We start from the raw sequence: 27,540 nt of genomic DNA, 5'->3' as shown, positions 1-27,540 counted from the left end.
CAAGGGAAAGATCGACAACAATACAATCATAGTAGGGGACTGTAATACACCACTGACATCACTGGATAAATCCTCTAGAAAAAAATCAGCAAAGAAATAGCAATCCTAAATGACTCACTAGATCAGATGGACTTAACTGACATCTTCAGAAGATTTCACCCCAAAGCCACAGAATATACGTTCTTCTCAAGTGCACATGGGACATTTTCAAACATAGACCATATATTAGGTCACAAGCAAAGTCTCCCCAAATTCAAGAAGATTGAAATCATACCAAGCATCTTCTCAGACCACAATGGCATAATATTAGAAATAAACTACAATAAAAACAATCCAAAAAACTCAAACACTTGGAAGCTAAATAGCATGCAATTAAATAATGATTGGGTTACCAATGAGATCAAAGAAACTAAAACATCCTGGAAACTAATGACAATAAAACACAACAATCCAAAATCTATGGGACACAATGAAAGCAGTCCTGAGAGTGAAGTTTATAGCTCTACAGGCCTATCTCAAAAAAAAAAAAAAAGGTAGTAAATCATCTAACTCTACACTCAAAGAATTAGAGAGCAACAAGAAAAGTCCAGGGTGAGCAGAAGAAAGGAGATAATAAAGATCAGAGCAGAAATAAATGACATAGAGACCAAAAAAACAATACAAATGATCAATGAAACCAAGAGCTGGTTCTTTGAAAGGATAAACAAGATTGATGAACCTCTAGCCAGTCTCACCATGAAGCAAAGAGAGAGGACCCAAATAAACAAAATCAGAAATGAAAGAGGCAAAATGACAACATACTCCACAAAAATACAAAGGATTGTTAAAAATACTATGAACAACTCTACTCCAACAAACTAGACAACCTGGAGGAAATGGACATATTCCTAGAAAAATACAACCTTCCAAAACTCAAACAGGAAGTTTCTAAAAATCTCAATAGGCCGATAACTATGGAAGAAATTGAAGTAGTCATGAAAAAGCTCCCAGCAAACAAAAGCCCGGGGCCAGATGGCTTCACAGGGAGTTGTACCAAACATTCAAACAAGAACTAAACCCTAGTGCTTCTCAGACTATTCCAAAAAATTCAAGAGGAAGGAACACTTCCAAGCTCATTCAATGAAGCCAGCATTACCATATACCAAAACCAGATAAAGACAACATAATGAAAGGGAATTATAGGCCAATATCCCTCATGAACATAGATGCTAAAATCCTCAACAAAATTCTAGCAAATCAGATCCAGCAATACATCAGAAAGATCATACACCATTATCAAGTAGGATTTCTCCCAGGGATGCAAGGATGGTACAATATCCTCAAATCAATAAACGTGATACATCACATAAACAAATTGAGAGATAAAAATCACACAGTCATATCAATTGACGCAGAAAAAGCATTTGACAAAATCCAACACCCTTCCTCGATAAAAACTCTCAGCAAGGTAGGAATAGAAGGATCAGACCTCAACATAATAAAAGCCACATATGACAAACCCACAGCAAACATCTTACTTAATGGACAAAAACTAAAACCATTTCCCCTAAGAACAGGAACAAGACAGAGATGCCCACTCTCACCACTCCTGTTCAACATAGTACTGGAAGAACTAACCATTGTAATCAGACAAAAAGAAGAAATAAAAGGCATCCAAATTGAAAAGAAGAAGTAAAACTGTCCTTATTTGCAGATGCCATGATACTGTACATAGAAAACCCTAAAGACTCCATCAAAATACTATTAGACTTAATAAATGAATTCGGCAATATAGCAGGATACAAAATTAATGCCAAGAAATCTATGGCATTTCTTTACAACAATAGTGAACTTACAGAAAGAGAGACTGAAAAAAGCAATCCCATTTACCATCGCACCAAAAAAATTAAGATACCTAGGAATAAACTTAATTAAGGAGGTAAAAGACCTATACGCAGAAAACTACATGACACTGAAAAAAGAGATAGAGGAAGACATAAACAGATGGAAGAACATACCGTGTTCATGGATTGGTAGAATCAACATCATCAAAACTACCCAAAGCCATCTATAGATTCAATGCAACCCCCATTAAAATACCAATGGCATATTTCACAGACCTAGAAAGAACTCTCCAAAAATTCATCTGGAATAAAAAAAGACCCCGAATAGCTGCAGCAATCTTGAGAAAGAAGAAGAAAGTCGGTGGGATCTCAATACCAGATATCAAGCTGTATTATAAAGCCGCTGTTCTCAAAACATCCTGGTACTGGCACAAGAACAGACATATAGACCAATGGAATAGAATAGAGAACCCAGAAATCGAGCCAAACCACTATGCCCAATTAATATTTGACAAAAGAGGCAAGAGCATACAATGGAGTCAAGACAGTCTCTTCAATAAATGGTGTTGGGAAAATTGGACAGATACATGCAAAAAAATGAAACTAGACCACCAACTTACACCCTATACAAAAATAAACTCAAAATGGATAAAGGACTTAAACATAAGATGGGAAACTATAAAAATACTAAAGGAACCCACAGGCAGCGAAATCTCAGACATATGCCAAAGCAATTTCTTTACTGATACTGCTCCTAAGGCAATGGAAACTAAAGAAAAAATAAACAAATGGGACTACATCAAAATAAAAAGATTTTGCACAGCAAAGGAAACCATCAACAAAACAACAAGAAAGCCCACTCCATGGGAGAACATATTTGCCAATATTATCACTGATAAGAGTTTAATCTCCAACATTTACAGGGAACTCATACAACTTAACAAAAGGAAGATAAACAATCCAATCAAAAAATGGACAACGGGCCAAATAGATACTTTTCGAAAGAAGACAGAAGGAAGGCCAAGAGACATAGGAAAACATGCTCACAGTCACTAATTATCCGAGAGATGCAAAACAAAATGACAATGCGGTATCATCTCACACCTGTCAGAATGGCTGTCATCAAGAAATAAAAAAAAAAAAAAAAAGAAATCAACAAACAACAAGTGCTGGCGAGGATGCGGAGAAAAAAGGAACCCTTTTGCACTGCTGGTGGGAATGCCGACTGGTGTAGCCACTGTGGAGAACAGTCTGGAGTTTCCTCAAAAAACTAAAAATGGAACTCCAATTTGACCCTGCAATCCCACTTCTAGGAATATATCCCAAGAAACTAGAAACACCAATCGGAAAGGATATATGCACCCCTATGTTCATAGCAGCACAATTCACCATAGCTAAGATTTGGAAACAGCCTAAGTGCCCATCAGCAGATGAGTGGATTAAAAAACTGTGGTATATCTACACAATGGGATACTATGCTGCGCTAAAAAAGAAGGGATTCTTACCATTTGCAATAGCATGGATGGAACTGGAGAGCATTATGCTAAGTGAAATAAGCCAGTCATCGAAAGATAAATATCACATGATCTCACTCATTTATGGAATATAATGAATAACATAAACTGATTAACAAAAACAGATGCAGAGACAGAGAAGCTTCGATCAGACTGTCAAACCTCAGACAGTCTGAGGTAAGGGGGAGAGATCAACCAAAGGACTTGTATGCATGCATATAAGCCTAACCAAAAGACACAGACAACAGGGGGGTGAGGGCATGAGTGGAGGAGGTTGGGGAGTTAGTTAATGGGGGGATGAGGACACATATGTAATACCTTAATCAATAAAGAAAAAGAAGAAGGAATGCTTGCAAAATACAAAAAAAAAAAAAACCTGGGGAAACTTTTTTAGAATAAAAAAAGTGTACATAATCTTTTTAAAAAACAGCTGTCTCTAAGTACTAGAAAAATACACATTACTTTGGTGTACTTTTCTGTATTTTCAATATAATGTATATATTATCTTTATAATTACAAAAATACCTTAATAAAATAATTACTTAATCATCAAAAAATAAAACAAACTAATATTGGCAAAATAGGTATATCTAAAATACTGAATGGTCCATTAAAATAATATTCCCATTTCATGTAACCAACTCTGAGAGAAAACTGATTTCTCACTTGCATGAGCACAAGAATCTTAAGACCACTGTTAAATATTTCTTTGGCCCGGCCAGTGTGGCACAGTAGTTGAGCTTCAACCTATGATCCAGGAGGTCACAGTTGGATTCCTAGTCAGGGCACATGCTGGGGTTGCAGGCTCGATCCCTAGTAGGGGACCTCCAGGAGGCAAACAATCAATGATTCCCTCTCATCACTGATGTATCTATCTCTCTCTCCTCCCTTCCTCTCTGAAATCAATAAAAATATAATTTAGGAAAAAAAATTCATTTCATTTTTAAAAAATAAATATTTCTTTGAGCTCTTAACTTAAATGTTCCTTACTAATTAGGAATAAATAGAGCATAAAAGTTAAAGGAGTGTGTAGTTTCTAGATTCAGTCAAATCTTGACCCAGCTGCTTTAGAAAAAGCCCTTAATATCATTAAAAGCTTTTTTTCTGTATCTTTAAAATGGGGGAAATCAAAGTACCTATAGACCAGAGCTTGTGTAATAACTAAATGTGATCACTCAAGTCCTGATAATAAGTAGCATTTGTCAAGCATTTGACCATATGGTGGACAGTATGATAGAAATTTTATACAGTTTCTCATTTAATCATCACAAAATTCTATTAAGTACTCGTATTATACCTTTTTACAGTTGAGAAAAGTTAGGCCCAAGGCCCTACAGCTACAGGCCATAATCAGGATTTAAATCCAACAGACTAACACAGACAATAGTGAGTTGAAAACCTGGAGTGGGGTGAGAACTGGCTGGAGGGTGACAATGGAGGAAAAAAGGCAGACACCTATAATATTCTCAACAATAAACATAAATTTAAAAAATAAAATTAAAAAATAAATAAATAAATCCAACAGACTAATTCAAGAGTATGAACCAATTAAGCTCCATGCCAGGCAACCAGTAAGTACTTAATAAATCTCACCTTATGTTTTTTGTGTTTAATTCTACTTTACCTATGTGTCAACTTCTTATTTAATAGTTCCATTGAAAATAAAAGTTCTCAAATATTTTAATTTCATTCTAAAAGAGGAAGAAAGGAGGAGAGAAAAAACCAGTGAGAGAACATGAGCACTAAATTGTGAATTACTTATTTACGGTTATGAATAAGGATTAGATTTCTCATATGGCACTTAAATAATAAAATTCAATAGTAGAACTTCTTATTTCTGGTTCCATATGTAAGGAACTTGGAAGTCCTAACAACAAGTAAAAAGCTGAGCAGACTCAAAAAATCAACTAGATTTTCTTGGATCCATTAGAGGGCAGAAAATAGGGCAAACCATTGCCACCAAGATGGGAAAGAGACAGGCAAATACAGGAGTCACACCTTCCAGGAACAGAGACTCACTAGTGGAAATTTTAAAGGGGAACCAGAACCAGTGTTGGGGTAGGAAAACCTGAACTGCCATTGACCAGTTACTAGAGATTCAGTGTAGACAAGTCTGAGAATTAAAACTTCTAGAAGGTCCTCAAGTTGCTACAATAAGCCAATAAGTTTATTCATTAAAATTAAAATTCTGACTTGTAAAAGACAATATCAAGAGAAAATATTTGTAAAAGATACATCTGATTGTTATCCAAAATATACAAAGAACTCTTAAAACTCAATAATAACCTGATTAAAAAAAAAAAAAAAAAAAAGCCAAAGACCTTAACAGACACCTCACCAAAGAAAATATACAGAGTGGCCAGATTATTATGATCTATGAACGCATAATAATCTGGCCACTCAGTGTATATCCTATATAATAAAAGGCTAATATGCAATTGTCCCCTCGACCAGGAGTTCAACCAGCAGGCAGGCAGGCCAACCGCCCATGTCCCCTCCCCCTGGCTAGTCTGACCGGACCCCACCCATGCACGAATTCATGCACCGGGCCTCTAATATATATGTATATACTGAGTGGCCAGATTATTATGCATTCAGAGATCATAATAATCTGGCTACTCAGTGTATAGATGGCAAATAAGAATATGAAAAGATGCTCTACTGCAGTGGTTCTCAACCTTCCTAATGCCACGACCCTTTAATACAGTTCCCCATGTTGTGGTGACCCCCAACCATAAAACTATTTTCGTTGCTACTTCATAACTGTAATTTTGCTACTGTTATGAATAGTAATGTAAGTATCTGTGTTTTCTGATGGTCTTATGCGACCCTGCTAGCAGTTCTCAACCTGTGGGTCGCGACCCACAGGTTGAGAACCGCTGCTTGTAGAGCCTAAGACCATTGGAAAGGTTGAGAACCACTGCCCTAGACAATCACCTTTCCATAAGCCTATAATCACATAGCTAGCTCACTTTTCAACTACTCGAAGTTCTACCTTTTCTGGATACTAATTTCCAATATCAAACATCCACTCTTGAGGCAAAAATGTATCAACTAAAAAGTCAGGGTTGCCCTGGTCAGGTCGCTCAGTTGTTTCGAACAGTGACCCATACATCAAAAGGTTGCGGGTTCTCCATACTTAGGTTTTGGTTTTGATCCCCAGTCAGGTATGTACCAACAGGCAACCAATCAATGTTTCTCTCTCACACTGATGTTTTTATTGCCCCCCCCCCCACTCATCTCTAAAATCAATAAAACACAAACACACACACACACACACACAATATCCTCAGGTGAGGATTAAAAAAAAAAAGGGCCTAGTAATTTACCTCAAAACTCCAATTACTATGAAAAACATGCATGGTTTTCCATAAATTTCCAACTCTTGTTCCTTTCCAATGATCCGTCACAAGCTAGTTCTGTGGGCTGTGTCATCATACACCTCTCCCTATTGCAGGTCAGTGAAAGTTCTTTCCTCTACATTCTCAAATCTACATCCCCCTAAGATATCTTCACCTGTAAGAAATAACTGGAGTCTCATAAATCAACTATTTGCCACATTATTTTAATATTTTTGTGGGCATCTATTTTCATTCCATCCCACAGAAACTTCTTTCTTCTTAATTTTGCCTTTCACATAATTTAACAAATACCTAGAATAGCAGATTAATCATTTAATATGTTTCAATATGAATTATTAATAAAACATATTTACTATCTGATTATATATTTTATTTTAAAAATCAAAGTAGACACAGAGAATGGGAAACAAAAGAAGCAAGTATTCTAGAAACACAAAGGATTAAGAATGGAGGCAGATTGTCAAAGACTGTCTCTACCAGACACATTATGCAGGATACTTGCCAATCCTCTGATAAATATGCCACTACACAAGCTCTGGACATCTGAGAAAATAAAAGATCAAATATGACCTGAAACCTGATGCTATGTCACATATACAATCATGATTTTTTATGAAAAATAACAAATGAAAGAAGAATGAAATAAAAGATAGTAAATGGAAGAGGTAAACATTTTTATTCAATCAAGTTAAAACTTAGTTTAAAAAAAAAAACAGCTGAGCATCCATGTCTCAAGACTTGGAGGATAAACTAAATAAACTGGCCCGACCACTGAATGGGATAACTGGTGCCATTATTTTGGGAAGTTTACTACAGTGTTAAATAATGATTTGGTTTCAGCCCATTCCAAAGTGAAGCTGAAGATATTGATGAAAGATTCTGGGATTCAAGGTTTACTTTGAAGTGAAAGAAACTTTTCCTGAGTTACAAGAGACTTAGATAATATTAATAATTAAGGGAATATCACTTAGGATTCTTGAGGATCAGAATAAACAGATTACTTGAAGATTCCCTTGCTGTTCTCTATCAAACTGCAACTTCCATTTGGGAGAGCAATCATTGCAGAGGAGAAATTTTCTTGAAAGGAGGCAGAAAAAGAACAGAATTAAAAGATGACTTGCAATGACATACATCCAAGAATGCATACAGTATATTCTGAAAAGTCCTTCTACTGCTCTAGTAACACTAGTATTGCTAAGCAAGAGTGAAGAGATATATTTAAAAGATATATCTTTCAATATTGCTGTTAATTTAATACTTAATAAAGATAATCAATATACAAATAATAAGTGCAAATATGCCTGACCAAATGATTTCATTATGTGAAACATATAATATCAAAGATAATCAATTCAGGTAGTTTTTACTGGTACCCTTGGGTAATGTCTACTGAAAGAAATGCAGAGAAATTATCTTTTTTGAGATCTATCTTTTCAATTTTCTTATAACATTGTCTCCCTTACTGGAGGAATAGTAAAGAAGCTGAAGAAAATCAGACTAATGAAGCTGCAATAATATTTATGGAGAAAGTAAAAACAAAATTACTGGAGAAAGAAAAATTTTAAATGAAAAGATAGATAGATAAATAGATAGATATAGAGAGAATAAGGATGTATCCTTGAGAAGAGTCAGATATAATAATTGATTTACACTTAGAGAAACACATTCATCCATTCTCCAAATCAAAATCTAGGCATCTATAATAATCTATAATAATAAAAGCATAATATGCTAATTAAACCGGACATCCTTCCAGACAACCTTCTGGACAAAGCCGAGGTTGCAAGTATTTAATAATACAGTATAGACTTTAGTATATGAAGATTATAATAAAAGAATGTAAATGTTTTAACTCTTCTGTAGTGTTTTTAACCAATAAATCTAAAGTAGGTATTTCCCTGTATTAGCACCACCACCCCAAATTACCCAATGGCAAATTGGGTGTCTGGTTACCAATGGACAATAAAAATTTTACTAAAGTATTCAGGCTACAATCACTATTAACTGCAGCTACAAATTACAAAGAGAATTTCTAATTAAATATAACAACAGATTTCACAGCTGTGCTTAGCTGTCCAAGGCCATTTAGTAAGTCAAAACAAAATTCAACATTATCATTTTATCCAGATGTGATAAAATCCCAGACTTCACATAAAACATTAATATCTCTATAGAACAAAGGGTCATCAGGAGATATACCTGAATAAGAAATTCCCCTCAATGACCAGGAAAATATACATTTCTACAGACTCATCTTGGATTTTGAGCAATTAAATGTATTTACACCTTCCACGTTTTGTCTTTTTGAAGCTTTGATACCTTCATCAGTAATATGTTCTATTATAAAATGTGAAGAGGCTTAATATCAAACATGTAACTTGAAATATATACATATACATAAAAAAAACATGACCATTAAATGTAAAACATGATTGCCTTCAGATTTTCATTATCATCATTCTTTGCACAAAGTATTATGTTTTTAAAAGCACTTAGACACTTATTTCACTTGACCCTCACAAAGAATTGTGTGAAATAAATGAGAAAAATATACTCTTTTAAAGATTGAGATTCTGAGACACAGAACTCAAGGGGTTAGTCTAAAATCATATTATATGCTGATTTCTAGTTATATTCTTAAATATTATTAAATGTTTTCATTTCTATATTGTTACCTTATTAAAATCATTACCGTACCTAAAGATATATTTTGTGCACCAGGCTTCTAGTTAGAAATATTTAACAACTGATACAGAAGGTACCAACCAAAGAAAATAAACACTGAACACACTGAAATATACCACCTAAGTTTTATCAAAGGATATAAGCTGCATGTCAACCTTGACATAGGTATGACCTAGAGTTTGATTTGATCTCAAACTATAAATCATCTGTAGAAAAGTTTATTTGGCCTGAAATGTAAAAATCAGCAAACCCTTTCAATCCAGACTCCGATCTTTCTGAATCTCAGAAAAATTTTCTCTTATTAAATTATACCTCTCCTGTTTTTATTTCTCCCTCTGTAACTCCTATTATTCGTTTTGACTTCTAATCCATCCTTCAAGACTCATCCCTTTTATGCAAGATTTTCATCATGTTTTTGTTCTATGTGCTTTGATATATTTATTGCACTTGTTCTTTCAGTTCACTGATTCATATTTCAACAGTGATGTTCTCCTTTGATTTTTCCACTGAGTTGTTTAGCTGATATATTTTTCTTAGTACCTAAAATTCTTTTTGTTCTATATTTGAATTTCCCCAAATGCTTTTTTTCAAACTCAGGTTTCATTTATTTTGCCAGTAGCACTAGTTGCAGTGTCTACTCTGATTTTCCTACCTGATCTTCCTCTCTCCTCCACTACTCGGTCCCCTTCAATGGACTGTTATTTTCTCATTGACAACGCAGGTCTGGTAGTTGGAGTAATCCTAAATGGCAAAAGTATCACACTTAGTGAAAAGAAAAGGTAGACAGTCAGTCCGTTCCCTGCCAAGGCATTAGGAGAATTTCTGTTGTCCTCTCTTGTTACTTCTTTGCATCCTCAGAAACAGAGAAAACTCAGCTAGCATATTTAGCTACTTTGGCTTTTCAGCTAGCTGAGGAGACTTAAGAAACTTAAAATAGGTGATTACTAATCTTCTCCCACGGTGGTTCACAGACCTCTGAAGCCCAAGCTCTTCTTCCCAATATCTCCTGTTTTCTGATATTTACCTTTTGACTCTAGTAGCGTTCTCTAGTTGCTTGCCCAACTGAAAAGTAGAAAAAAGTTTCAAAGCAGTGTTTTCCTGCCCAGGGTGTCGTGACAATTGTTCACAGATCTCAGCAGCGATTTGATTCAGAAAAGCAGCCAGAAATTGAAAATGAAGGGGAAGGTAGCCATACAAAAGTCATCTGGTTTTCAGAATCCTTAATTTTAAAAATGTTGAGAAAGGGAGGTATATGAGTCTGCAGTGTGTCTGGGACTTCATTGTAATTATTCCCAAGAATCAATACTTTTTCTCAGAAAACATATCCCTGAATATATGAAAATGGTATGTTCTCTTTATGCTTAGATACAGATCCCAAAACATACTACCGCTATTAATCACTTGTAGGAAGCTTCAATGCAATCCCAGTTTTAATTATTCAGCACATAATTATCTTTTGTTTGGAAACAACTTCAAATCAATTTACTGTAGCTTCAGTTAGTAAAAAGACAAATTATGACCTTAGCCAATCACGTAACTTTCCCAATGTCTAACTAGCAAGTCTTATAATTATGAAAAAGAATGTCAGCCACTATATAGGAATTAAACATACATTCTACATCGTGGTTTACATGACATCACCCTCCACGTTGTTCACAGCCAATTACATTTTTCGCTTTCTAGAAGAGCTAAGGATATAATATCACCCAATATTAAAATGTTTCACCAGACTAGACTTCTAAACAACTTAGATAGTAAGTTAAAATAAGCAAAAAACTCTTTTAGTTGTATGAAATTTTATGAACTTTATTTTTGTTGTTGTTAAGAATTAGAAAGATCATACAGAATGTTTCAAATCTCAATTGCCATCTATTAAATGTAAAAAATACTATGGGTTGTTTGTCCTATTATCCAGATAGGAATCATATAGGATATGAAATTTGGGTTTCATCCTTGAATCACTAGGTAGTGTAATTCTGTGTACTCTATTCAACACAATATCCTGAATTGATTGTAGTAGATTTGCTTTACCGCTGATGGGTGATATCTGATATATTTCTTTTCTGAATCACGGTAAATACAATTTTTTATTGGAACCTCTGTGATGATAGAATTTCATTAAATAAAAAGAGAAAAGATCATAAGCATGTGTAAAAATGTTTGGAACTGAGGGAAGTACAGAGAAAGCCTATAATAGGTAATAATGATAACAATGCTAAATTTGAGCCAGTCAAAAGAAAATGAGGGAATGGGAAACCTGCTAAGCAAAGATCAAAGTAGTCTTCCTTTAACAATTACAAAAGAGCCTGATCAACACTGAATCCCTCCAGTGTGCCAGATACTATGCTAAGCACTAAGGCTTTAAAGATAATAAAAAAATGGAATCTGCCCTTAAGGAACTGCAGTTCTAAATGCTACTTTTCCTGAGTGATGAATGTCAAAGAATTTGAGTCAAGAGTTAAACTTCATATAAAACACCAAACCCAAACCGAATCCAATTACTTTACACTGGATGCACCCATTTTTTGCAAAATAAAACTCAACATTACACAAATAATAGACAGAAGCAGAGGTACGCATAAAAGAAAATTACAGGGAAAAAACACCCTTTATTTTTGGCTATTATACACTTTGGCAATTCACTTTATAACAAATGTTGAGACTATAATGTAGAATATCTGAATCAGAAGGGTCTGGACTTCTGCTCATTATTTTCCATACTGTTTTTCAGTTCAAATCACCCCTGAACATAGCACTGCCTTGTTCTCAACCCTCCACTAGAACATGAAAAATTACTGAGAGCACTAGTTTTCAAAGGTATCTCTCTATGGGTCAGGTGCAAACAACATAGCTGTTTAAAAGACTAGGTACTATAAGATGTCAAAAGAACAAGAACAAAAATGTTCCAATGACAATGAACTTAAAGGGAAAAGGTATCATGCATAAACTGAACACTGATCTCCTTTCTAAATTCACAGTATATTTTTCTTAGTGATGTATCCATTTGAAACATACAAAACGATTATTGCACCATATTTCCTAATGCACTAAAATAAGTCTGAAAAAATTAAAAAATACTGTCATAAGGAAAAGTAAAGTCACAAAAGTGATGGTATAAGCACTTGCTTCTTTTACTCCATTCAGATGATCCAACTCATATATATGCATATATATATATATCAACAATGAGTATTAACTCTTAAAAACTTTTGAAGTCTACAATACCTTATATAAAAGGGTGAGTTAATATGTATACATGCCATACATATCAGTTTATGCTTGATTTGATGTCATTAAAATTATTTGAAATAAAAATTCATTTTGAAGTTTCCATAATTCCTTTTCCATTAATTCATGCTGGCTATCCTAAATATAATCCAAACTCATAAAAACTGACTTTACTTGGGCTGATGATTTGAGCCTATAACTCTGATAGAAATGTATTTATCCTATCACATAAAAATAAACCTTTCTTTCAATATGGTGACAAATTAAGGAAAAGTTACAGTTATATAAGAGAAATAGACTCTATTCCACCTTAAACCTGGTGTAGCCTGGTTTAAAACTCAATGAATGTGTTAAGGAGGAGATAAAAAGTTAAACTACATAATGAAATTAAATTAAAGTACTATTTATTTCACCTATACAATCTCTAGAAAAGCTAACAAGTGTTTTCTTATATTTGGCAAATGAACAGCAAATAGCAACTTAGAAATTTCCCAAAAAAAGTGATCTCATAATGGAATGGCACAAAGTAGGCACTTATATATAACAACCATTCTCAGGTTTACCACATACATTTTTTGTACTAAATTGCATTTCTTTGTAATGCACATAAACTTATTGACTAATTCTAAATTAGTATTGGTGATCATGTTTGTTTTGTGTCAAAACCTGAGCAGTCTTTCTATCCCAAACTCTAGGCAGTCCCTATTTAAGCCAGCTGTTGGTTTCTGAAACAAATGTAAGGGTAAAAACAAATAAATGTAAGGACTTTCCACAGTCTGAAGGATCTGGCACAGTTTTTAATATATTGTATTTCTGTCCTACTTCACCTTTTTTTTTTTTCTGTATGATCCCTAGTTCTTAGTTACTCAATCTATTTAGGTTTACTTCTTTTTTATCTTTATCTTCCCAATCTTCCCAGTATCTAATGATTCCTTTGAATTGCTCCTACTTTAACAGTCCAAGGAAATACTGTTGTTCATTGAACCAAATCAGGCAGCAGTACCCAGTCCACCCACTGTAAAACCTTTAGACAAATTCTCTCTCAGCATTTGTTATTCTAAACTGAAGAGTTAAATTTTAAAAACAGACTCTACCATAGCAACCATTTCTCCCACTTACACCTTTCACCTTGTGCCCTTCTCCAAAGCCACTATAACTTTCTTAAAATAAAATTACTAGTACGAATATGGGCAAGCATTGAGTGAAAATGGTCCCAGAATAGAAGCATGATGGGATGGTGATTAAAAGCTTTAGGTTCTCTAAAGTTGAATTTAAGTTTGCATTCCCAGCTGTTATCCACTAGCTGTGTGACTTTGAACAAGTTACTTAACCTTTCTGAGCCACAGTGTCTCTTTTAAAAGGGCACAATGAAAGTACCTGTCTCATGGGATTATGGAATTAACTGAGAAAATGTAGATATAACCAATGCCTGGTACAGAGTAAATTCTTAATAAATATTGGCTATTCTTGCTATTATTATTGTTGTTTAGTACAAGATCAGGATGTATTTCTTTTCTTTTCACTATGCTTCCCACCAATATTTTTACTAGTCTTTTTTGCACCATTGTCTTTAGAAAAGAATCTATATTAATTCCTCATTACATGTGCTGAATATAAGACTAAACTCAGCTTCCCTATTATTTTATTTACTAGAGGCCTGGTGCACGAAATTCGTGCACGGAAGGAAGGGTGTGTGTGTGTGTGTGTGTCTCTCAGCCCAGCCTGCACCCTCTCCAATTTGGGACCCCTCGAGGGATATCCGACTGCCCATTTAGGCCTGATCCCAGATCGGGCCTAAACGGGCAGTCAGATATCCCTCTCACAATCCAGGACTGCTGGCTCCCAACCACTCACCTGCCTGCCTGCCTGGTTGCCCCTAACTGCTTCTGCCTGGCAGCCTGATCACCCCCTAACCACACCTCTGCCAGCCTGATCGACGCCCCGACCGGCGCGATTGCCCCTAACTGTCCTCCTCTGCAGGCCTGGTCGCCCCCAACTGCCCTCCCCTGCTGGCTCAGTCCCCCACAACTGCCCTCCCCTGCAGACCTGATCGCCCACAACTGCCCTCCCTTGCAGGCCTGGTCCCTCCCAACTGCCCTCCCCTGCTGGCCATCTTGTAGCGGCCATCTTGTGTCCACATGGAGGCAGCCATCTTGTGTGTTGGAGTGACAGTCAATTTGCATATTACTCTTTTATCAGATAGGATTTTTATTAATCCTCACCTGGGGATATTTTTCCATTGATTTTTAGAGGGAGTGGAAGGGGAAGGGAGAGACAAAGAGAGAAACATCAACATGAGACACATAGATTGGTTGCTCCCAGCATACACTCCCCACCAGAGCTGGGGATTGAGCCTGCAACCAAGGTACGTGCCCTTCATATGAACTGAACTCAGAACCCTTCAGTCTGAGGTCCAACACTCTTTCCACTGAGCCAAACTGGCCAGGACTCAGCTTCCCTTCAAAATATCACTTAGAATAATTTTCCTTTTATTTGCACAAATAAAAACACTTATCACCTTTTGTGTCGAATCATTGATCTAAATTTTCTTGCCATGTCTATCAACTAGACATTAAGAAGGCCTGAATAAGTTACCCTTATCTAATATACAGGGCAAGTTACAGGTGTGGGTATGAAAAATAATACAATAATTAATAAATAATAGTGGAAGAATAAACTGTTTCACAAAGTCATAACTGTAAACCTACTTTTCTCCACCCTGTATTAGAGAGTATGCTGTATATTCTGTCTATGAGGTGATTTATAAAAATGTTACAACCAGTGCCAGAAATATCTGGAGCTGTGGATGGATGTAGGGAAGGGGGTGGGGGATCCAGATAGTATAGCTTTCTCCACATTACCTATTCACAAATGGAAACAGCAAAGTATTTGATGGTTTTGAGCCTCTCGTTACCAGCAAAAGGAATATGAGTCAATTAAAACGAAACTGAGAGTGAATTTTTATTTTCAATGTTAAATGAAAATTTTGAGGTTTATTTAAATAAAGACCTATCATGTGGGGACACAAGAATTGTGGCAGTTTGTTTCTATATAAAACAGTGAAATATTTTTAAAGTCTTTTCTAATACAGACTCTTTCCACTATTCTTCATCAAAATGGTCAACTTCTTTTGTCTGTCTTATCAACGCTTTTATGTAAATCTATCTGCAGATGGGTATGTTATACTGATCAAAAATCAAGCAGTAGTTAAAAATTACTAATTTTATAAGATCTATATGGAGATGGCTCCTGATTTTTTGCTTAGAGAGGCACAAAAACCAAGTTTATCTTTTCACTTTGAAGAAATATATCAATTTATCTGACTATACTGTTTTATGGAATTAGAAAATGACTGTGAGTTAATATTACCTGCCTTCCCCAGTTAATCAACTTTAGGTAGAGTGAAATGCAAAAATATCATATTTATAAATTCTATTATCAAAATATCTTCATGAGTGAAGGATTGGTAAAAAAGTTTACTTATGTAAACTAATAAATTTATTATAATAACAAATTATAAAAGATTATAAGTACATAATATTAACTACCTATACTTAATATTATGTAGTACTTATAATACTATGACATATTTAAAAGGAAATATCATTTTAAAAAAGTTTTATCAAGGACTAAAAATCAAAAGCAAAGTCAAATATTTTACATATACTCTTTTCTGGAACCCTAACCATCACTTCCCCTAACATTATCTGAAACTAAAATATTTGATTGTTGAAAGAAACATACTCATATTATTAAAACTAAAAGGATCCCTGAAGTTGAAGCTCAGGGAGAGATCCAAAGAGATTATATGACATGCCCAAGATCATACAACTAGACCTAGGATAATCTTTCCTAACTCTACATCTGAGATTCTTGACAATGTACAGTAACATAAGAGAGTTAAATATAATATATTGGGGGGGGGGGTGTTAAAAGTTACATGTTGTCCCTTTAAGTTAAAACCTTTAAATTTAATGACTTCTATTATCTTGATTTTATATTCCTAGGAAAGTAAGTTTAAAATATCATAAAATTCAGCCCAGCCGGTGTTGCTCAGAGGTTAATAAGCACTGAAATCTGAACCAAGAAGTCATAGTTTCATTCCTGGTCTGGGCACATGTCTAAATTTCAGGCTCAATACCCAGTGGGGGGCAGGCATCAATGATTCTCTTTCATCACTGATGATTCTATCTCTCTCTCCCTCACCTTTCCTCTCTGAAATCAATAAAAGGATAAAATATCATAAATTCAAAAGTAATGAAAACACCACAGGAAATGTATGCACTTCCTTATATCAAAACCATAAAAAAGACTTGAGAAACCATGATGGTAGCATAGGTAAACACCTGAACTTGCTGCCTCGCACAACCACTTCAAAACTACAACTAAAAGACAAAATGGATATCATCCAGAACCAGGGGAAGGCTGGCTGAGTGGAAATTATACAACTAGAAGGAAAGAGAAAAGCACACTGAAACTCGGAGGAGGTGCAGAGGTGCAGAAGTGAAGTGTGGAAGTACGGAGGAGCGCACGGAAAGGGGCTGGCAACTGAGAACACTGTTGTCTTTTTCAACTGGGAGGGAGATACAAGTTCCCAACTTCTCTGAACTCCAGTTCCAGGCGAGATCTGGGGACCCAGACTCATACGGGGAGAAACTGGACAGTCTGGCATTGGCTGGAACACAAGGACAGCTTTCTCTCAGAGGTGCTTGCAGCGATCATTGTTCCTGCAAGTTGCCGCAGGACACAGAAACCCAGGAACCTCTTCGGGGCAGGGCTGAGGGTCAGCCATTGCTGTTTGCTCCACCCTGGTGATTCCCTGAGACCCCGCCCCACCCAATTTACAACCCACCCAAGCTGTGTGCAGAGGATTTTACATATGAATGGCCTGGCCCTTTGCAATCTGAAACCAAACTTACTGCAACTGGGTCAGAGAGACTCAGAGCCTCCAAAAGAAGACCCAAGGCTCAAGAGCAGCTTGTATTGCTTCACAGCTGGGCCTCATCTGGGCACCTCCAAACCCCAAACAAAGAGGAGGAACCTGCAGATCTCTCTGTAGCTCCTGCTGGGTGGCCTCAGGCAGTGGTTGACTTTGCACCTCCTTGGAGATCCAAGAGCCAGTGTACCCAGTGATCAGAGTGAGACCATCCAGATTACAACTCTTCACAACCATAAGAGACACACTCAGGGGGCAGACTCAGTGCCAAAGCCCCACTGAAGCAAGTCTTGCCCCATAAGGGTGTCTCCAGCACAAAAGTTCTCCCATCATAGACACAACTGATTTTCACAGCCAACTGGCCTGGAGGTCAATTCCTCCCAGCGATATCAACAGCAATCAAGGCTTAACTACAACAAGACTGTGCACACAGCCCACAAAGGGGTGCACCAAGAGTGTCCACCTCAGGTAATTGGGGAGGCTGAGCCACTGGGCCCTATAGGACACCTAGCAAACAAAGCCACACTATCAACTCAGGGAAGCAGCCAAAATGTGGGGACAACAAAACAGGTCACAAATGAAAGAAATGGAGGAAAGCAAACTACTGGATACAGAGTTCAAAACCACGGTTATAAGGTTACTCAAGAATCTTCTAGACACCTCTGATAAATTTAGTGAGACCCTCGAGGATATGAAAAAGGACCAATTAGAAATTAAGCATACACTTACTGAAATAAAGAATAATATACAGAGATCCAACAGCAGACTAGAGGATCCCAAGAATCAAGTCAAAGATTTGAAATAAGAAGAAGCAAAAAACACCCAACCAGAAAAGTTGCCTCTGGGACAATTTCAAGTGTACCAACATCCAAATTATGGGGGTGCCAGAAGAAGAGAGAGAGCAAGATATTGAAAACCTATTTGAAGAAATAATGACAGAAAACTTCCCCCACCTGGTGAAAGAAATAGACTTACAAGTCCAGAAAGCACAGAGAACTCAAACAAAAGGAATCCAAAGAGGATCACACCAAGACACATCATAATTAAAATGCCAAGGGCAAAAGACAAAGAGAGAATATTAAAAGCAGCAAGAGAAAAACAGTTAGTTACCTACAAGGGAGTACCCATACAACTATCAGCTGATTTCTCAACAGAAACTATGCAGGCCAGAAGGGAGTGGCAAGAAATATTCAAAGTGATGAATAGCAAGAACCTACAACCAAGATTACTCTACCCAGCAAAGCTATCATTTAGAATTGAAGGTCAGATAAAGAGCTTCACAGATAAGAAAAAGCTAAAGGAGTTCATCACCGCCAAACCAGTATTATATGAAATGCTGAAGGGTATTCTTTAAGAAGAGGAAGAAGAAAAAGGTAAAGATAAAAATTATGAACAACAAAGTGACAACAAATCAATACCTATCAACAAGTGAATCTAAAAATCAAGTGAAAAAAAAAAAAAGTCTGATGAACAGAATAAACTGGTGAATATAATAGAACCAGGGGCATAGAAAGGGAGTGGACAGACAATTTTCAGGGGGAAGAGGGTGTTGGGGGTGTGAGAAGAGATTGGACAAAAATGGTACACCTATGAATGAGGACATTGGGGGTGGGGTAAGGGCAGGGGGTGTGTGAACCGTGTGGAGGAGAGCTATGGGGGGAAAAAAGAGGAACAACTGTAATAATCTGAACAATAAAGACTTATTAAGTAAAAATTTTAAAAAAATATGGAAAAGGATACTTTTTAGCATCTAAAGAAAGCCAGAGATTTAGTGTGTGTGTGTGTGTGTGTGTGAATTGTAGTAATGGTTTTTGTTTTGTCTTGCATTATTTTTTAAATTGTTAGCACACTTAACTATAAATAAATCTCTAGAATCTTACTATTCACAGTAAAATAGATACCAAGAATTTCAAAACTAAAAATCCAAGTCGTTTTAATATCATGTGAATTAGAAATAAAGAACATCTTTTAAAAAGTCAAAAGTAATTGAAAAGATTAAATCAGTACACCCAATTCTCTAAACTGTGTGTATATTTTTCCTGAAGTACATATTCATGAGCTAACAGTGGAGACAGGCTGGCTGCTTTGTTTGACTATAGTTCTGTTTACCACATACTGTCAGAAATGGATTTTGACACTCACAGCATTAATATTGCTATTTTTATTGATATAATTAGCACTGCTATAAATAATTTCTCAGTCTGCCATAACTAAGTATATCATTACAGTCAGAAATATTAGGGCTTCTTTTTCTTATATAATGCCTTGGTAATAGACTACTGGCCTAAAGAAACAGTGACCTCATGATGTGGAAATTACTGAAAAAAAAATAAAAAATAAAAAAGTTTGCCTTGTCAATAGAGACTACTGTTTTGTGTATGACTTCACTGAGCAAACTAGTTTATATTTGTTTGAAACTAAAGTTTCTCACCAATCTGCTATTTCAATTTCACATCACACCATATTGTACCTAAAACAGGCAATCTGGATTCCTGTTGCTACTTCCCCCTACCAGCTCAGGAATGGGTTTAAAATACAAGGCTTGAATATATAAAGCAAAAGAATTAAGACACCCAAAATTCAGAATCAGTGGGTGAAGATAGTGTGCTTGAAATCATTTGTATAACTGCTAATAGGTGGCCCAATTGCAAATTTTTTATCTTTACATAAACGCAAAATCAAAACATATTTTATCTTGCCTCTAGATCACATCAGCTGTGACAATAACCTCATCCAGACCTTGAATAGTTTGTTCATAAAACAAAGTGGGGTGACTGACCCAGTGCATATTCAACACAGAGTACGAAGGCCAAAACAAAATGACAATACAATTCAAAACAAGTTTGTGGAAATTTTAGACTAGTAATTTAAACCTTTCTTTGTCTCTATCACTTGACAGATGGTTAGCCCTCACACAGCCTAGTGTCTCTGGCAAAGAAATAACTGTGTCTAGCCAATAACACCCCAAATTTTGACTTAAAATGCACTGTACACATACTTACATATACCTAAAATATGAATATTAATAGAATTAGTCATGCTTAATACTCTAAAAATCTGAAAGATGTAAAGGTTTTAATTTTTGCCCTAAGAATACCTCTTTTGGAAATTCTCAATTGTCTTCTTCTATGGATCCACGGTTTAAGAACTCTTCACTTTAGATCTCATTTATTTTATGAGCTGCTTGGTAATCATGCTTTAAAAAAAACTTCCAAAATATATTTGATACAAAATTATTACAAAATTTACAAAGTTTTAATTAGCTTGTGTTTCATGTTGCTCAGAGCAAACTTCTGATAACGAAGTGAGTTAAACAATATCACCTGGGAACTTTGAATGCCTTCCATGTCAAGGACCACAGGCAGGACTGGAATTATTTATCCAGTACTGAAATATGTCTTTATTCACAAACTGCTCATATAAAAATATATACTCACATGTACATAAACACACATACATCAACCACCCTCTCAAATTAGGATACGTTCTTCAATTTTAACATTCTAGCAACCATTCTTCCACTTTGCTCTTTAAAAAAGATTTCAGCTAAAACAACATATTCCATTAGTTATAGTCTCTGCTTTTTTTCCTAAATCTTCCTATTTACAATTTTCAGATGCTGGCAAGTAGGTACACAAATAGAGGCAACCTCAACTTTCTCTAAAGTTCATTAATATGCACCCTTTTTGGAAGAGGTGATTATGCTACAAATTAGCATAGATAGAGGTCTAATGTAGGTATAAAGAACACAAACCCTTCACAGCAGGGGATGGGAAGACCAGGGATGGAGGGCTGTATAAAAAGAGTTACCCTACTTGAGAAAGCAACTCACATTTGGCTAACAATATAAGACTCACCATGACAAAGAAACATGAAGAAAGTCAGAACTTGTTATTTGAGAACCATGAACTCGGTTTTGGAACCCACTACTTGAAGCAACAAACTCACTGTTAAATCATATACACCCTTAACCAGGCACCAACTTTCCTTCTGTTAGAAACCTAGGATTTTTACACCTAAAGACTAAATGATTAGGTTTAAAGTAATGCTAAAATCTTCTGTAATGTTTCTCTTGCATTACAAATGTTCTATTAAATCAGAGAAGTGTCTATCAAATGCTTTTGTAGTTTGAAAGAAAGGTTTAAATAACAAAGCTTTTTTTTTTTTTTGCAGGCCTCTCTTTAATGTCACCTGTAAATTAATTACAACAAATTTCCAACTGCAAAAAAAAAACAACTTAGGCACTCGATTTTCACACCTATTTTTATTCATTCTAAGGAAAACATTTCAGATATTCTAGGTGATGTTCTACCACAATTTGCTAACAAAAGCTCCACAAGAATTTTACAGTAAATTTCAAGCCATAGATGTAAAATATATAAACATTTTATTTATTTCAAAGGCATGCTTAAAATTAAGAAAAAAGAAAACACCCTATTCTGTTGTTTTTTTAACCTACCCTAGTATATGGAGAAAGTTTCATAACAATAACGAAGGGTAAAAATGAGAAACAAAATAAGCTTTTCCTTTATCATTGGCAATTGATAAACACTCCCTTGCCCCTCAAACTGTAAGCTCTTTCAGAACATATTGCCCAAAATGGAGAAAACAGCTAGGTTTTAAAGTTTCATTCAAAAATTTCTCCTAACAATCTAAAGCACACAAAGTGTATGTGACATTAGAATGTAAACTCTATAATGCAGACAATTTCATCTCTTCTTCACCTTACCTCCCAAGTGTCTAGAAGAGTGTCTAAAACAAGTTGTTGAATTTAAACAATCATTTCAGAAAAACATGATTATTTCAGAGAATAAAGCAGAGCTAATCAAGTTCCACTTTTTTTACTCCAAATGTTTTAAAGAAATATCTACTTACCACTCATTCTAAAATATTCAGAATAATTTGTAATTCATTTATAAATGTCAGATCCTTTAAAGGAACTTAGTTGTACCTTTTATTGCTCTTCTAAAATGATAGAATTATTCAGTGTAGCCTTTTTTTTTTTTCTAGGAACTCCAATTTTGTCAGAGAAAGTCTGAAGACTTTCATTTCTGAGATAAAAGCAATTCATTTAAAATGACTTTTTTTCATAGAGTTTATTCCTATACAAAGCAGTCAAATTTGAATTAATTTGATAGCAAAAGTAGTTGTATATTTGTGGGTCTCAAAAACTTTCTGGCATCATATCAACTAGTAGTTCTAAGCATACACATGCACCCCAAATTAGAACCCTCACATGGAAGTTCTTCTTCTACTATTCCTTTTAAACTCATATTGTCTTCCAGTGGCTAGTCAGTGTACACATGAATTATATCTGTTTTTTCTTGGTGCAGTAGTAATCTCAAAATACTGACATCTTAACTGGACTAGACATTAAGCATAAAGACTTCTTCCTGAAAGTGAGTAAAATTTGACATTTTTAATCTTAAACTTTTTTAGTCTGTTAAAATCAGGACCTCACCATAAAAAGGATGTACTGCTTTGGACATTGGTAGCCAGTTAATTTGTCACCTGATCTTCATATGCAAAAGGCCTGTATTCCACTGGTCTGTGAGATGTGAAATCACAAAGCCAAACAACCAAACTGCTGGACTCACTGAGCAGCTAATAAATTTCTATAAAACTTACTTTTCTACTTCTTCTTCTCTCCTGTTAATTTGAATATTCTCAAGCCTAAAGCCCTCCAAAATTGAGCTCAATGGAACTCACAACCCCGATTTTAGGAACTGATTCTTGAGCACTACACAATGAGTAACATTAACAATTCTTCAAAAACAATTCCAAAAGCTTTCTTGAGAGAAGACTATTCCTGAGAGGGCACAATGATACCGGAGCACTATATGTGCATGGACAACTTGGATACAGTCTGAATAAAAATAACCAAAAGCAAACAAAGGGATGAAAAATCAATGTAAATTGTTTAAGGGTTTTGTCCTTTTCCTAGAAACCCCCTAATTATAAAGCATAAATGCATAAAGCTAAATCTGGCCTGGTGAAATTTACATGTGGAGGGTGAGAGGAGGGATGAAGGTTCATTTTAACTATTCCCACGTGATAGCAAAGGTTACTTGGGATTAGGAGCAACAGGTAGGAGAGTAAACCATTTTTGAGTTTGTTAATAACTTAAATAGTGTTTACAGCGATAGAATTTATTTACAAGTTGGTCGTTAGAATCTAGGTTTCAACATTTTCAAAAGCAACGAGCTACTACAGTAACTTTAGATTTGAGTTCACTTGTAAACAGTGGGATAAAAACTGTCCTCTGCTCATTTTATGAGCTAAAATTCACACATATATGACCACACAGTAAAACAAACAAACAAAAAAACTCTCGCCTTTAGCAACATTTTGGTCTTTTTAATGGTGAATGATGAAGACAATTTTCACATGTTTCTAGAAAGTTAACAGGTTCAATTTAGCTTGGGCCAATGCTGATTCTGAGGACAGTACTTAAGCCACAGGCTGCCAAATTACTTTTACTTTTCCATTGGAGAACCATCATCCTGCTACTGACCCCATTCAACGGGCCCCGTGTTCCAGATCAGCGGATAACAGCGCTAGGTAGTGTAGCTGTTCGCCATATTGTGTTTTTAGCTAGTGTTTATAGTTTATGTGTGTGCCTAGCATATGTTGTGCAAGTGTGTTTATCAATAGAACTTTTAGGAAATCCCTGCCTCCTCAACAGCCTTAAAACGTTGAACAGCTTCGGAGAGGTAGGGGGCGTGGGCTGGGTGGTGGGAGAGGACCAGAAAGCCACACAGATTTAAAGCCATGCATTAAACAATGTAATAGAGTGCGTTTCTTTTAAACTTTCAAAAAGCTTCCAACCGTTTTTTATCTCGGCTACTGAAAAGGAGTCAACATTTTTTAATGTTTTCAAAGGAGCCCAAAGGAGCAGAGAAGAAGGGAAGGTGTGTATTCCTTTCCCAAGCCCCCTCCTCTCCAGTCATAGCAGCGAAGCAGGCGGGGGCCAGGAGCTCCGAGGTCCGGAGAGGCGTCCAGCGGCTCTGGGGCCGGGACATCTCCCGCTCCCCAGGTCTCTGTAGACGCTCCAGAGACCGCAAGGGCCAACGCAAGTAGGGGGGACAGGAGGGAGGGGGCGGAAGACAAGCGGACGCTTTTAGCAGCTCCGGAGCCCAGGCTAGTCGCCCTCAGCTCCTCTTCTTGGAAGCGGCAGCTCCAGGCGCAAGGAGTAGAAAAAAGTAGGTAGAACACACGTTTCCAGCTGCAGGACGCCCCGCCCGCTCCTGGAACCGGAGACCCTCCCGCGCTGCCTTCCTCCCGGCCGGGTCGGGTGAGGACGTCGCCACAGCCGGACGCGAGGAGGGGCGCCCGAGGAGAGGAGGCGCGAGCGGGGCGGAGCGCAGGGGCGCGCGCTCCCTGCCGGCCGACGGCCAGCGGGCTCGCCGCTCCAGCTCGCTCCCCCTACCAACCTCACCCCACTCCCCTCCTTTCCCGTCCCGCCGCCCCCGACTCCCAGCGCCTCGCGGACGCTTCATCCCCCCCCCCCCCGCCCCCACTGTAAGCACACACCCCTCCCTCCCGCCCGCCCAGCAACAAATTAGAGTTTGTGGCGTTACCTCCTCACGCTCTTTAATCTTCTTTCCTCAACTCCTAAACTTCCCCGCCCTTACTTCTTCGGCAGAAGGTCCACATTGGGCGCCTCACGCCGCGAACCCTCTCTATTCCCCCACTATTGGGTTGTTCTTCTGCCACTCTTAGCTTCAGTGAGCCTATAAGAATGGGACGCTCCTCGTGAGGTTGCCGCCCATAAACAAAATGCACTCCTTCTCCTCCCCTCTCCGGTCCCGCCCCCATCTCCTTTTCCCTCCTCTCTTCCACCGTCGATTGGGCTAGAAAAAGCCCAATCCGCTATCTCAAACACCTATTGGGGCGTAGAAACTTCGCTCAGAGGACTGTTACAAGGCAATTGGTCAACACTCTCCCAACTCCGCCCCCCTCGCCGCACCTTCGCCCAGTCTGGAGAGGTCAGTCGCATCTGGTTGTTCAGTGATCCTAGAGGTGGGAGGCTATTGGTTGAGAGAGCCCGTCAGGCCGGACTGGAGTGACCCGTGATTGGTCAACGCAGACACTATAAAGTTTGGCTGTCCTCCGCCCCGCCTCTCCTGTTTCCCTACACACCCCCGCCCCCTCCCGGCTGCTTTTACTTTCTACGCAATTCTATTTCCTCCTTTATTTATTTATTTGTGATAAACTTAAATGACCCGGCGACGGAGGCGGGACTCCACGAGAGGCCGGGGATGACGAAGGGCTCCCTGGGTCCAATTGCCGAGGGGACGGCGGGGTGAGGGGCAGCGGCGGTGACCAGTGAGAGACAGGTGTCTGGAGCACGCTAGGCCTGTGGAGCCGGGATGCCCCAGCGGAGGCGGCGGTTACCCGCTGTCTGGCGCGGCGGGCTCGGGGGGAGCCGGGAGGGGAGGAGGTGGTGTCGCCATCGCCGAAGGCTGAGGCAGCCGGAGGAAGCTAGATCCCGGGCGGTGGGAGGGAAATGGGAGAGAGGTCTGGCGAGGCGGCAGCGCTCGAGGCCGTCCTGGGTCAGGCTTGATTCCTGCGGAGCGGGGCGCAGGTTGCCAAGCCGGGAGGTCACCGGAGGCCGCGGAAGCTGTGCCAGAGCTCCGAGGGAAAATGTGTCCGCTCTGGAGGTTTAGAAAAATGCAATGTAAAACAGTTCCAAGTAAGCCGCCCTTAATGTAAATGAAGAGATTATCCTAACGGGAAAGGCAGATGACGTTGCTTCGTACTAAACGCCTGAAGTACCGGCGACCCAGCTGCCCAACTGGAGCCCGCAAAATTCAATATCCTCGGGGCTAAGGAACAAATAAAGCGGCACGGAAAATTAAATGCGGTTCAGATGCTTCAATAAAACCTTCATCCTCATCCATTTGTCACTCAACATAGCACTCCCCAGAGCCAAATTCTTACCAAGTGTTGGTCCAGTCCTCAGGCATTGATGGGGGGGAAAAAAGAGAGGCTCAAGGCCAGCGGAAAGCTCAGGGAAGATTCCTAAAAAGGATCCCTAAACGGGCCATGATGGGGGGTGGGGGCGGGAAATCGCCTTTCACTCTACAAGGAAAAACACACACAATTCTGCCAAAATAAGATGTTGGACATTTTAGGGAACTCGGATAGCAATAACTTACCACACAGTAAGGGACTTGAGCTAAAACAGCATCCGTCAGTGCGGTGATAGCCACCAGGAAAGGCAGGCGGGGTCTAGGTGGAGGTGGGCAAAAGGGGGTGGGGGGAATGGGGACAGAAGGGGCTTTGCTTGGGGCGGTGGGCACACGGGTGCAGTGTGCAGATCATGTCTTATTGAGTTGTACACTTGAAACGTGTATGGTTTTGTGAACCAATGTCACTCCAATAAATTTTTAAAAAATAGTACGCATGCAAAGAACGTACGGTATTTGCAGTTTTAAAACAATATTATTATAGGATATGCATTTGATGTATAGTTTCCAATAGACTTGTGTTAAATCCTCTGAATTTTATCCTAGGCTTCCTTGGACACAGCATGCATTAAAGAAAAAAAAAATTGTTAATGGCACTTGTCAAAAATGGTTAGGCAGACTTTATTCAGGGCCATCAATAGGGACCAGTGCCGCTAGAATTTTGCAGTGGGGGAGAGAGATTGTCCTGGACTCCAAATACAGAATGGGCAAGTGGAAATTTTAGCCAAGGAGCAGGGGCGGGGGGGAGGGTCAGTGAATGGAAAATTACCAAGGAAACAGAGGTAAGGGAGGGATTGCATGGAATTCTGGCTAAACCAACCTAACAGGATTCTTGCTGAGGACAGGTTAGAGTGTGATCAGACATCACCTGAGGGAAGGTGGAGGATGAGGAAACTGATGATATACCCAGAGGGATCAGATGTGGGGGTGGGTTGGGAGTGGTTTTGCTAAACTGACTTAGCAGGGTTCTTGCTAAAATTGGATTTTACAAGGAAGTGCCAGATGCCTGGCTTTGATTAG

The 27,540-nt window shown here is 37.9% G+C and overlaps 1 non-coding gene across 1 annotated transcript in view; it reads right to left on the bottom strand.

Annotated features, from left to right (window-relative positions):
* LOC103290701 (uncharacterized) overlaps positions 1 to 25,178 on the bottom strand; it is a 608,248-nt gene extending 583,070 nt beyond the window's left edge. Inside the window, exons 1-2 of the transcript XR_008555587.1 lie at positions 25,129 to 25,178; positions 10,037 to 10,125 (exon numbers count right to left, since the gene is read on the bottom strand). This is a non-coding gene — a transcript (uncharacterized LOC103290701). The remainder of the gene's footprint in view (positions 1 to 10,036; positions 10,126 to 25,128) is intronic.
* Between the last annotated feature and the right edge of the window lie 2,362 nt (positions 25,179 to 27,540).

Source organism: Eptesicus fuscus, chromosome 3, assembly GCF_027574615.1.
Source record: "Eptesicus fuscus isolate TK198812 chromosome 3, DD_ASM_mEF_20220401, whole genome shotgun sequence".
NCBI lineage: Eukaryota > Metazoa > Chordata > Mammalia > Chiroptera > Vespertilionidae > Eptesicus > Eptesicus fuscus.
The sequence above is the reverse complement of the archived record's forward strand: the minus strand, read 5'-3'. Positions and strand labels throughout refer to the sequence as shown.